The sequence below is a fragment of the Lithobates pipiens genome, unplaced genomic scaffold, assembly GCF_037356315.1.
Source record: "Lithobates pipiens isolate NorthernLeopardFrog02 unplaced genomic scaffold, aLitPip1_a1.2 Scaffold_16, whole genome shotgun sequence".
Lineage (NCBI taxonomy): Eukaryota > Metazoa > Chordata > Amphibia > Anura > Ranidae > Lithobates > Lithobates pipiens.
In genome coordinates, this window is record NW_027507748.1 from 535,807,884 (window position 1) to 535,820,502 (window position 12,619).

The window sequence follows — 12,619 nt, forward strand, 5'->3', positions numbered from 1 at the left end:
CTTGAGGCAAAAAAATAAAATATTCAATGGGCTCAACATGCCTCTTATCAATTTCCTTAGGGGGTCTACTTTCCAAAATGGGGTCATTTGGGGGGGTTTTGTACTGCCCTGCCATTTTAGCACCTCAAGAAATGAGATAGGCAGTCGTAAACTAAAAGCTGCGTAAATTGCAGAAAACGTACCTTAGTTTGTAGATGTGACAACTTTTGCGCAAACCAATAAATATACAATTATTGACTTTTTTTTTACCAAAGACATGTGGCTGAATACATTTTGGCCTAAATGTATGACTAAAATTGAGTTTATTGGATTTTTCTAATAACAAAAAGTAGAAAATATCATTTTTTTTCAAAATTTGCGGTCTTTTTACGTTTATATCGCAAAAAATAAAAATCGCAGAGGCAATCAAATACCATCAAAAGAAAGCTCTATTTGTGGGAAGAAAAGGACGCAAATTTTGTTTGGGTACAACATTGCATGACCGCGCAATTACCAGTTAAAGCAGCGCAGTGCCAAAGTGTAAAAAGACCTCTGGTCATTTACCAGCAAAATGGTCCGGTCTGAAAGTGGTTAATGAATTGATTACAGCACTTTTGACAAAAATACTGCATGAATGATTTTATGACAAAAAATCATGTGGTGTTTATCTCTTAGACCCCTTTCACACCACGCCGCCCATTGCATCTTCGGTAAAACGCCGCTATTTTTATTGGCGTTTTACCGCTGGATTTGCGGCGGATTTGCAGTGCATTTCGGCCGCTAGCGGGGCGCTTTTACCCCCGCTAGCGGCCGCGAAAGGGTTAAAACTGCCGGCAATACGCCGCAATAGCGGCGTTTTGCCGGCGGTATTACAGCGCTGCCCCATTGATTTCAATGGGGAGCAGTGGTGGAGGAGCAGTAAACACACCGCTCCTTCACCGCTCCAAAGAAGCTGCTGGCAGGACTTTTTTCTGACGTCCTGCCAGCGCACCGCTGTAGTGTGAAAGCCCTCGGGGCTTTCACACTACACACAATGGTGCAGCTTCTTTAGGGCGGATTGCAGGCGCTATTTCTAACGCTATAGCGCCTGCAAAACGCCCTGGTTTGAAAGGGGTCTTAGGCTGCTTTCACACTGAGGCGGTTTTCTGACGTTTTAGCGCTAGAAATAGCCTCTAACTAATGCTTGAAAACCACCTCCCATTCATTTCAGTGTAACTTTTCACACTGGGGCGGTGCGCTTGTGGGACATTCTGAAAAGTCCTGCAAACAGCATCTTTGTTGCAGTTTTTTGAGAGGTGTATACACCGCTCCCAAAACACCCTGCCCATTGAAATAAATGGGCAGTGCTGCCAAAGCGCCTCCAAAGCAATTGTATTTTTTGAATTGTAGATATCAAAAACCCTTATACCACTTTCTCCTGATGAAGAGGAATGATGCATAATCTTGAAACGCGTAGAGTTTCTTTATGTACATTTGCACAAGAGTGTGGTAAACAAAGTGTTTTTTTATGATCTCATGTGGTTACACTATATTTTACCCGTAAATCTGTGATATAAACTCTTAATTTTTCCATCTTTTTAGTAATCTGTTTTATTAAACTTATATGCATTTTATACATCTATTGTTTGCATATGCAATTTTTGGAGTCATCGAATTTTAAAGTCCCACCATAGGGTTCTTGTTTTGCTATCTTTATGCTTTATTAGGGATGTGGGTGATTTCTCCAATTCCCCACCATAATTTAACTATTCTATGGTTCACTTTAAAGCCTAAACTTTTCACCTAATATCCTGGAGATGTATATAGCCCCTAATCCTAACGACATAATAATATTCTGATGAAAAGAAAACTATAAGGCTTCAAATGGCCATATGATATCATTTATATTTTATTCTAATAAAATGCAAAATACAAAAATTTGCAAAAAATAACTCTCTACCCAAATCATGTGCTGAAAAAAAGTGATCAGCACAGATGATTATCACATATGGCGGCAAAGTATTTGCATATCTAATCATTGTTTCTAGAATGGTACCATTGTGGATAAGAAAAATAAAGTCAATGATCTAAACTTACATATGACACATCATTTCCTGTCTAACTTCTCAGTCTTGCTTCTCTTCTGGTCTTTCCCTTGCTTAAACTGTTTTTACTTCTCCTTTACAGTTCTGCTTTTCCTATTGAGAACAATAGTTTTTGTTTCTTACAGGGTAAAACTGCTCTGGCATATCGTTTGCCCCTAAAAATGCTTTTATTGATATACAGAAACACGGAGCTGCTCTAAACTGTGTATTTTACAACTCCCTGGAGTTCGGCTATAAAGTTTACGTATAGTGGATTTACAAGCAAGGAAAAGCAACATCTAGGTGTTGCGTATAGGGACCAAGCAGATTGCATTTCTCATTCTTGCAGTACCAGATAGGAAATGTGATTGACAAATTGTGCTTCACATTCAATCAACAACCATAATCCACAATAGTTTAAAAGACACATTTATTAGCACAGATATGCAGCTGTTGATTACCTTAAAGTGGAACTTTAGTCAGAAAATTAAGTCCTGCTAGATCACCTCAGGCTGGCCCCTTTTGCAGGTATAGCTATGTAAAGAATAAGTGCCTATACTGGTTAAAATCCAACAATACACTGTCTCGCCCTGCTCTGCACATGCTCAGTTGCTCTCCATTTTTAGATGTTTTTAGGCACTGCCGAGTTTGTAGAGGCCAATCTACTGACAGCCTTAAAGTGGAATTAAACCTTCCTATCTTTTACAGCCAAGGAAGCTGCTTCTGTTTGCAACTGCCATGGTACTGCACATGTGATCAGTTATGACACCAGCCATTTGATGGTTTGACAGTTTGGTTGAGATTACAAGCAAATGTGACAGTTAGCCATCCCGCCATTCCAGGAATGTAACTGTTTTATTAAAAATGTTAAATCAATGGGTTTAGTTCCACTTTATGATTTAGTGCTGTTTAGGGGCTCTTGGCTTCAGCAAAATGGCAGCCTTCAGCAAGAAGAAAAAGGACAAATTTTGGTAGCATAATTAATAATATGGAATTTATGTTCCTTGCTAAAGAACATTATTTTTTATTAAGTTTATAAAGTTCCACTTGAACATTATTTGGGCCACTGAAGTGAGCACAGCTTCCCCTTATTCTTTAAAGTGGTTGTAAACCCTTACATGCTGTATACCCAGCAAAGTGACAGGCATCAGGTGATACACAAAGATTAAAAAAATCCTCCAACATAAATTGTACCTGTATATCTACAGCTGTCTGTCCCCTACATCCATTCAAAGTGCAAAATATACACAGGATCTATCAGCTCTTAAAAGCATGAGCAAAAGCTGAAGTTACATCAGTGAGGGGAGCTCTGAGAGCTGATTGGAGGGAAGGGGCACACCCCCTTCACACAGCACACAGGGACAGAGCTAAGGCTGTCAATTTATGGAGCTCCCTCCCCGTCACCATTTTTCTCTAGGTGTCAGGAAAATTTGTCAGTGAGGCATCAGACAGAAATTACACTTAGTGTTCTTAATTGAGACAAGAAAGAAATAGGATATGGGATATGCTTTGTTCATATTTCAAGCCTGAGGTTTACAACCACTACAAGCTAGAGCCCCACTCTCAGCAGGTCGCAGGTCATGAACAGAATGGTCTGCCAGAGCTCATGTTGGAAGGTTCCCCCCATCTCTCTCCTGTGTGGCATATTGAGAATTTTTCAATGAGAACAAACTGATTTGCTAAAAATTGTATTACTTACACATCTGCACTTGCAAATTAGGTAATTAGGGAGAAAATAAACAATGTATTCTTAGGATTTAGGCATCACTTTTATTCACCCTGATAAATCTGCCCCTCTCTGTTTTAGTTCCGTCACTTATTACAAATAGACTTTTGTTTAAATTAAATATATATGCTTTGTGGTTACATCTGTTTCCTCTTTCTCAGCGTTTTCTAATGTTTGTGAATAACTATATTTCATGTCCATATTCAAATAATTCATTACCTCTATAGATGTTACATTAATGGACATTGCAAAGAAAAAGTGCTGATTTTTATTATAAATAAGATAGAAGCTGTTATAGAATGTTATAGATTAGCACACTTTGTGCATTATCATTGCTGTAATTGCTTTTCTGAACAAGGCTTCTGCTGTCTGCATTTCTTAGATGAATTTTAGCAATATGCATTGTAAGATTTTGTTAACATGTAATGAAAAATATAAAGCATCTAAAGCACATGTGTCAAACATAGGGCCCATGGGCTGAATCCGGCTTATTTTAGCTGGAACCCTGCACACGTTGCATATACACCCCTTAACCCTGCAGTCTGTATGTAGCACACTCCTCAACCCTGCATTCTGTACACTTTGCATCCCTGAACCTTGCACTCTGTACATAGCACACCCATGAATCCTGCACTTGGTACATAGTGCATCCCTGAACTCTGCACATAACGCACTCCTGGTATTTATTGCCCCTTTAAGATCCTCCCCCTTTGGCCACACCGACTGTTGATGTGGTTTGATGGTGGTGGGTGGGTGTGGTTGAGCTCCTGCACCTATTTTATATATTAATTTATGGAGTCTTGCATAAATTACAACTTGCCCTTTGAGGGCAACCATAATGCTGATGTGGCTCTTGATAAAATTGAGTTTGACACCCCTGATCTAAAGTATGTAATGGTAGGGCGCAGGCATGTCCCCTTATAAAACAAAGAATCTAATGTGCTTAATGTAGCAAAGGTGTTTTAAAAATGCGGCATACTATAGTGGATATACATAAAAATAATAACCAATAGGTGCGCAATCTTTACACCAGATGGAAATCAATGCCACACCTATGTAACATTGTAAATATAAAAATATATGCCATAACTGGTGTATTACAAAATAAACACACATAAATAATGATGTCACATGAAAACAAGAAATATGTGAACAATAGTTAACAATAGCACACATTCAATCAAATAGCCTTTAATTATTTCCACATCCAGTGTCCATAAAAATTAATGTGTGTAGTCCTTTAGGATATCAGGAGACATTAAAGTAGAACTATAAGCAAAACGTTTTTATTCTTTTCATTTTGGATAGAGCAAGGGAAGGTTATAACCCATGACAAACATGTTTTTGCCATTTCTGTTCCATTTAGGAGATTTACCTTCACTTCCTATCCTACGGCCAAACAGGAAGTGAGAGAAAATCTTTGCAAATTTAGGGAATCCCTTTGGTACCACCAGGACACCGGAACTAGCGTCCCTATTGGAAGATTTCTCCTCTATTACCTTTTTTGGAGACAACCCAAAATTTAGGATTTTCTTTACTTTCACTTTCAATATTAATGGTAAACAGGACAAATAGAGAGAGTGAATCTCCCCAAAAGGGGCATTGACAGCAATAAAAACTGATGGAGGTTCTAATCCCTCTCCACTCTAGTAATACTTTAACTTAAAAAAAGGCCAAAGTTTCCCTTCAGTTTTTTATTAAACTAGACATGCAGTTTTTCCAAAGTGATGAACCACCAAAACATGCTTTATTTGTGTAAAAAAATAATAATTCACAAACATCTTAGAGATAAGGCATGTAACGTCATCCCATTGTACACCGGCAGGTGTAATGACACCACAGGCCAGAGCCCCACCCTATGCATTTCATCAGCAATCGGACATCTTCAAATCTTCAAGGGACAGGAATTCCCCATTAGAGTTCCCTTGTTCCTCTGCTAGGTGCCCCTATAAGAAACCGTGAGTTAAGCTTCTTAGGGGTTTAAGAAATGTATGCCTATATATATATATATATATATATATATATATATATATATATATATATATATATATATATATATATATATATATATATATATAATTTAGACAAAAAAGTTCCTAGGAATTGTAGTAACCAGGCTCAGAAGGAGAAATTGGATTCTCGGAGGTGACTAGCTCAGCACTCACCATGTAGGAGGAATTGGTAATGGTTAAGCGCTGTGTTGTGTGAAATGCGCCAACATCTCCTGTATCTTGTGCTGCTTCAGAGATCATCGTTGGAATAAAGGCATTGCATAGCATTCTGCTGTAGTGTGCAGCAGTTATTTTTGTTTCGCCTTGACAACATGCTTCCCCCTTGGCGAGGAAGCTGGGAACAGCCAGGGGGGCTGTCACATTTGTGGGATTTATGCATTATGACTACTCTCATCTCTCTGGGGGATGACAGAACTCCTACTGAACTGCTTCTGTCTCTATCAAGTTTGTAACTTAAAGTTACTGTAAATCAATTTTTTTCATACTTACATGCTCTGTGCAAAGACATCAGCCCCGTTCCTCCTCTTCTCGGGTCCCCCAGTGATGCTCCTGGCTCCTCCTCCCTGCCTTGTGCCCACCATAGTAAGTCCATTGACACACAAAGCACAGCTTGGCCCCGCCCCTGCTCCCTCCTCACTCGCTGTGATTGACAGCAGTGGGAGCCAGAGAGTTGCTGCTTTCGTGCACAGCACTGGATCAAGTTCGGGCTCAGTTAAATATCATGGGGCAGCAAATAAGAGTAAACACACAGGCCCACTATGAACTAATGTTGACATATGAAAATTTTAATATTGCAAAATTTTGAAAGGATTTGGCAAGCCTGGTTGGTACATTCTAAAGTTTCAAAATATCTGAAGGACTTTAATAACCATTGAGACTCCTCTTTTTACATGTTGAATTATAAAGTGACTTCCATATGCCTTTCCTTTGCCCCCCCCCCCCTCCCTTTTTGGTTTAGGAACATTCCCTAATGACAATATGGTCCCATTGGGGTCAATAGGGTATGTAGTTCTTACCAATGTATTGTAACTCATTGACTACATTTAATTGTAGATTGGATTAATAACACCTTTGCTTATTTATCCTGTTTATATGTATTTTTTCTTTCTGTATCTATATGTAAATGTACCAAGAAGCATTTGTAATGTATTCGAGAAACTAATAAAAATTGAAAGATTAAAAAAAAATGATATGTATATATAGATATAGATATATATCTATCTCTATATCTCTATATCTATATCTCTATATCTCTATATCTCTATCTCTCTATCTATATATCTATATCTCTATATCTATATCTATATCTATATCTAGATATAGATATAGATAGATAGATAGATAGATAGATAGATAGATAGATAGATACATACATACATACATACATACATACATATATAATGGGGCAGCTGGGGGCTGCACCCAGAAGGTTTCTTACCTTAATGCAGAGATTGCATTAAGGTAAAAAAAAAACTTTAGCTTTTAGAGCCACTTTAAGGGTGTGCTACCTCCACTTGGAATGCTGAATGAACTGCTTGTAAATACTGATGCACTTTATTAATGTGAAGGCTGAAGGCATCTATTGTGTGGACACTCCAGTATACCTAACCACAGATTGGAACATCTCCTGGAAAGTTACCAAGGATCCATCTCCTTCCAAGCTGCTGTCAGACTTGCTGTGTGGGGAGGGGAGGAGGGCAGGTGGGACGTCAAATGGGCCTATTGAGTGTGTGGTACTAGTGACACTGTATAGCACTGCTTTAACCACTACAGATCCGCGCTATTGCCAAATGACGGCATCAGCGCGGACCTACATTTCCGGGACTACGTCTATTGACGTCGTCCCGGATACGAGCGGCCTGCGCGCCCCGCTCTGTGATCGGCGAGTCCGTGAGACTCGCCTGATCACCGATCCGTGCAAGGGGTCGATCCCGACCCCTTATCACGTGATCAGCTGTCAGCCAATGACAGCTGATCATGTGATAGAACGGAGCCGGTAATCGGCTATTATTCCTCCTCGCGCTGACAGCAATACAGCTGACCACCTGCCCCCTGCCAGTGCCCACCTGCCCACCGCCGTGCCATCCTGAATAAAAGTAAGTGCCCCCCATCAGTGCCCCCCATCAGTGCCCATAGTGCCCACAGTGCCACCTACAGTGCCACCCACAATGCCACCCACAGTGCCATCCAGCAGTGCCACCAACAGTGCCACCCACAGTGCCCACAATCTGCCTCAAAGGTGCTGCGACCCAGTGCCGCCCATCAGTGCCCAGCAGTGCCGCCCATCAGTGCCCAGCAGTGCCGCCCATCAGTGCCCAGCAGTGCCGCCCATCAGTGCCCAGCAGTGCCACCTATCAGAGCCACCTATCAGTGCCACCTATCAGTGCCCATCAGTCCCATCTATCAGTGGTACCTATCAGTGCCCATCCGTGCCACCCATCCGTGCCACTTATCCGTGCCACCCATCCATGCCATCTTATCTGTGCCCATCTTTGCCCATCAGTGCCGCCTTATCTGTGCCCATCGGTGCCGCCTTATCTGTGCCTATTAGTGCCGCCTTAACTATGCCTATCAGTGCCCACCAGTGCAGCCCATCAGTGCCCACCAATGCAGCCCATCAGTGCCCACCAATGCAGCCCATCAGTGCCCACCAATGCAGCCATCAGTGCCGCCTAATCAGCGCACTTCAATGAAGGAGAAAAATGACCCGTTTGCAAAATTTTATAACAAACTATTAAACTATTTTTTTTTTTTTTTGCATCTTTTTTTGTTTGTTTAGCAAAAAATAAAACTCCGAGCTGTAACTAAATACCACCAAAAGAAAGCTCTATTTGTGGGAAAAAAATGATAAAAATTTCATTTGGGTACAGTGTTGTATGCCCGCGCAATTGTCATTCAAAGTGCATCAGCGCTGAAAGCTGAAAATTGGTCTGGGACTGAGGGGGGTTTAAGTGCCCAGTAAGCAAGTGGTTAAAGCCACTTTCTTTTAACAAATGTAGGCTTATTCAGCACTGCCTGTTTTCTGAATGCTGTACTGTTAAAAAGCTTTAATGGGTAGCTGAAGAGGTTTGGTGGAAAATAAATCATCTAGGACAGACACAATCATATGACTTAGAATAATGAGTCAGAGTCATGCCAATTATTCCTTTGCACCGAAGAACTGCTGCTGAATAGCCAATATGCCATGTAAATCTTTTATTATAAATTACATTTGATTGTTTTGTGCTTTTTGACCCTCATCAGCGTAAGGTAAGGTAAACATGACTCTATCATGTGGGCCAAAAGGAACCCAATGACACCCAATTTCATTGCTCCAACTGTCTTGAAAATGAAATGAAAAATCCAATAGGAACTTGTCTTTATGACCACAGTTGATAAATAAAAGTGTATTCCCCAAAATATATGAAATTGTAAAGACTAATTCAACTAGCCAACATCCACCCAAAGTTGAGATAACAGTTTAGATTAAATGACTTTTAGAAATTAGTTTTCAGCAGTAGGATTGCCTTTGGTTAGAAAGGTCAAGCAACTTTAAAGCAGACTGACTGATACTACACATGAAAAGCGTGCAACAGATTTAAATCAAATAAGAGCTAGATAGTGGCCATCTCATTGAATGGTCATAGCCATTTTTATTATACAGTATATATTATCTAACACTGTTTTATGTAATAGGGTTTTAATTTGGTAAGTTTAAAATATAGTACAATGTTAAATAAATATTTACTAATACTTTTAAAAGTATTTTACAATGGAAGCATGGGGATTACTAAGAAATAAAAAGATTTACAACAAAAACATAAAATTGTTGATTAGGAGGATATAATGTTTAAACAGAGGAAATGGAGTCACTGCCTTCAACAACCAATTTGATACTGATTAACTGAAATAATTATTGATTGCTGAGTGTGACACTTGCATTTTTTTCTACATTGACTTTAATGGTATATGTTGAAAAGAACTTGAAGATATATCATAACTCTCCCAATCCCCACCTAGGTTTTCATCTTTTGGGGCCCTGACCAACAGCAGAAACATGCTATAATATTACTTTTTTGGCTTCCACTGAAAACATTAAAGCTGTATGGTAGTGAGCTCAAATTTTTAAAAGTAGAAACACCTTTTAAATCGAAAGACAGAAATGTTCAAATATAACTTTTCAATACTGGTGCACTGTTGATGTTAATAGAATTAATACAATGACGTAAAACACCACCAGGCCCAGCTTTCTTGTGCAGTGGACAAATCTCTTTTATTTTCTCTATCATAGATTATAGACTTAATTCGCTATGCCACAAAAATCATTATTTGTCATAATAACTATTATTTTCATCAATAAAACAAACAAATAACATTTAATTGGCTGAAAATAAAGATTATCGTGGCATGTTACATGTGCTTTTTATTTCCGCTAGTTGAGCCAAATGTCTTTAAGAACTGCATTTTAGTACAGCGTACTTTTTGTACAGTGGTAGGGCGCCACAGATGGCAGTTCAACGGAAGAGAAAAGGAAACGTGGATAATATATCACCCTGAACAAAAACACTTATTCAGTAGGACTGTCACAGTCTTGGGAAATCTTCCCAGGCATAAAAGAAAAAAGGAGAAGACATTTAAACACTTCAGCTTGACTTAAAGAAAGTTATTAAATTGTATCAAATGCAGAAAAAATACCAAGTTACACCTCTGACCAAGATCAACACTTTACAAAAGAAACCATAAGATATAAATGACAAGTTACAAAGACTTACAAATGAAAAAATCTAGCGCATGCCTCAATTTACTGATTGATGTGCTTACTGACCACAGATTTCCTTTGCAGTTGTAGGGATGATTTAGGCATAGAAAAGATACAGTGTTGGTTTACTTGATGCAATGACCAACCATGACCCTATAGTAAGTGCTTGCTGGTTATACATTATTAGAAAAAGCTTACCTTGTTCCAAATGATGTTTGTTACTTGTAAGACAAGTAGGGTTAGCTCAAGCAAGCGCCCTAGTCAGGCTTTATTTTGTGGTTAGAAGAAGGAAACAACTGACATGAATTTATGTCTTTATAAGGAAATTCAGCCGTTTTAACCCTTCCCCTATTTTAAGCGCCACCTGATTAGTCAAAAAGATGTTAACACTACTACCCACTTCCTAAGCTGCTTAGAGAGTGCTTTTGCAACTTGGAGTGCTGCTAGTGATACTTTTCAGCTATGCAATGTTTGCGTTGATAGTCGATACTACAACAGTTTAGACAAATAAAATTGTGAATTCAGTTCTACTTTTCATAGTGATTAAGCCTTGGTTTTGAATCAAATACCAGTTTGCTATAAAAGTTTTGAGCCTTTCAATTACTTACATCCTGTCTTGTGAAATTGGTGGCTCCAAGCTTCACATGGCAAATAATTTAAAATCGATTTCAAGAATCATGTCAAAGCATATTACATATTTTTTTAATACAGAGGCAAGGCAGGAGTGGGTACACTGAGATTGGTGTCTGAATACAATTTGGGGGTTATTTACTAAAGGAAAATCCACTTTGCACTGCAAGTGCACTTGGAATTAAAGTCGCTGTAGATCCGAGGGGGACATGCAAGGAAAATAAAAAACAGCATTTTAGCTTGCACATGATTGAATGATAAAATCAGCAGAGCTTCCACTTATTTCAGAGCTACCCTTTAGATTTAGAGCGACTGCACTTCTAAGTGCACTTGCAGTGCAAAGTGGATTTGCCTTTCATAAATAACCCCCACTGGATTTGATTTACTAAAGGCAAATAGGCTGTTCATTTTGCAAGGGAATGTTCCTTTAGTTTAGTGAATGTGGTGAAAAGTCAGTTTGCAAAGAATACCCAATCACGTGCATGGAAATAAAAAGATGGTATTTTTGCTTGCACATGATTGGACGAGGTAAGTCAGCAGAGGCTCACCTCATTCACTAAGATAAGGGAAAATTCTCTTGCAAAGTGAACATGTTCTTGCAAAGTGACTAACCTATTTGATTTTAGTAAATCAACCCCATTGACTTACAGCTTTATGAGCTCATATATAAGACAACCACATACATTAGAGGGCACTTGTGCTGTGTGCAGCTAGGTGCTTGGCTAGAGAGAGAATGATTCTAGGACACTGTGCTGCAGTTGCTCTCTGTGTTTCCACCAGGCTATCAGGCTGAATGGAATAACAGGGGGAGCTGACAAACAGAAGGAGCTCAAGAGACTTGGATGCTGGCTGCATTGAACTGTGGGAGATGTAGTTTGAGAAAGGAACCATGATATGACAGTTAATGGACCAGTGAACTACAATGCCTAGGAGAAAGCAGTTGTGTTTTCCTAGGCTGAATACCGAGCAACTTCCTCTTGCTGCAGAAAAAGGATGTTCAGAGCCTTGAAAAAGTATTCATAGGCCTTGAAATTTTCCACATTCTGTCAGGTTACAACCAAAAATGTAAATGTATTTTATTCGAATTTTATGTGATAGATCAACGCAAAGTGGCACATAATTGGGAAGTGAAAGGAAAATGATAAATGGTTTTCAATTTTAGTTTACAAATAAATATCTGAAAAGTATGATGTACATTTGTATTCAGCCCCCTTTACTTTGATACCTCTAACTAAAATCTAATGGAACCAATTGCCTTCAGAAGTCACCTAATTAGTAAATAGAGTTCACCTGTGTGTAATTTAATCTCAGTATAAATACAGCTGTTCTGTGAAGCCCTCAGAGGTTTGTTAGAGTACCTTGGTGAACAAACAGCTTTATAATGGCCAAGGAACACCCCAGACAGGTCAGGGATAAAGTTGTGGAGAAGTTTAACCCCCCTAGCGGTAATCCCGAGTCTGGCTCGGGTTGG

The 12,619-nt window shown here is 39.2% G+C and overlaps 1 protein-coding gene across 1 annotated transcript in view; it reads right to left on the reverse strand.

Annotated features, from left to right (window-relative positions):
- LCP1 (lymphocyte cytosolic protein 1) overlaps nt 1-10,861 on the reverse strand; it is a 94,592-nt gene extending 83,731 nt beyond the window's left edge. The window contains exon 1 of the mRNA XM_077483240.1: nt 10,717-10,861. The gene's annotated coding sequence lies outside the window, so the exon portion shown is untranslated. The remainder of the gene's footprint in view (nt 1-10,716) is intronic.
- Between the last annotated feature and the right edge of the window lie 1,758 nt (nt 10,862-12,619).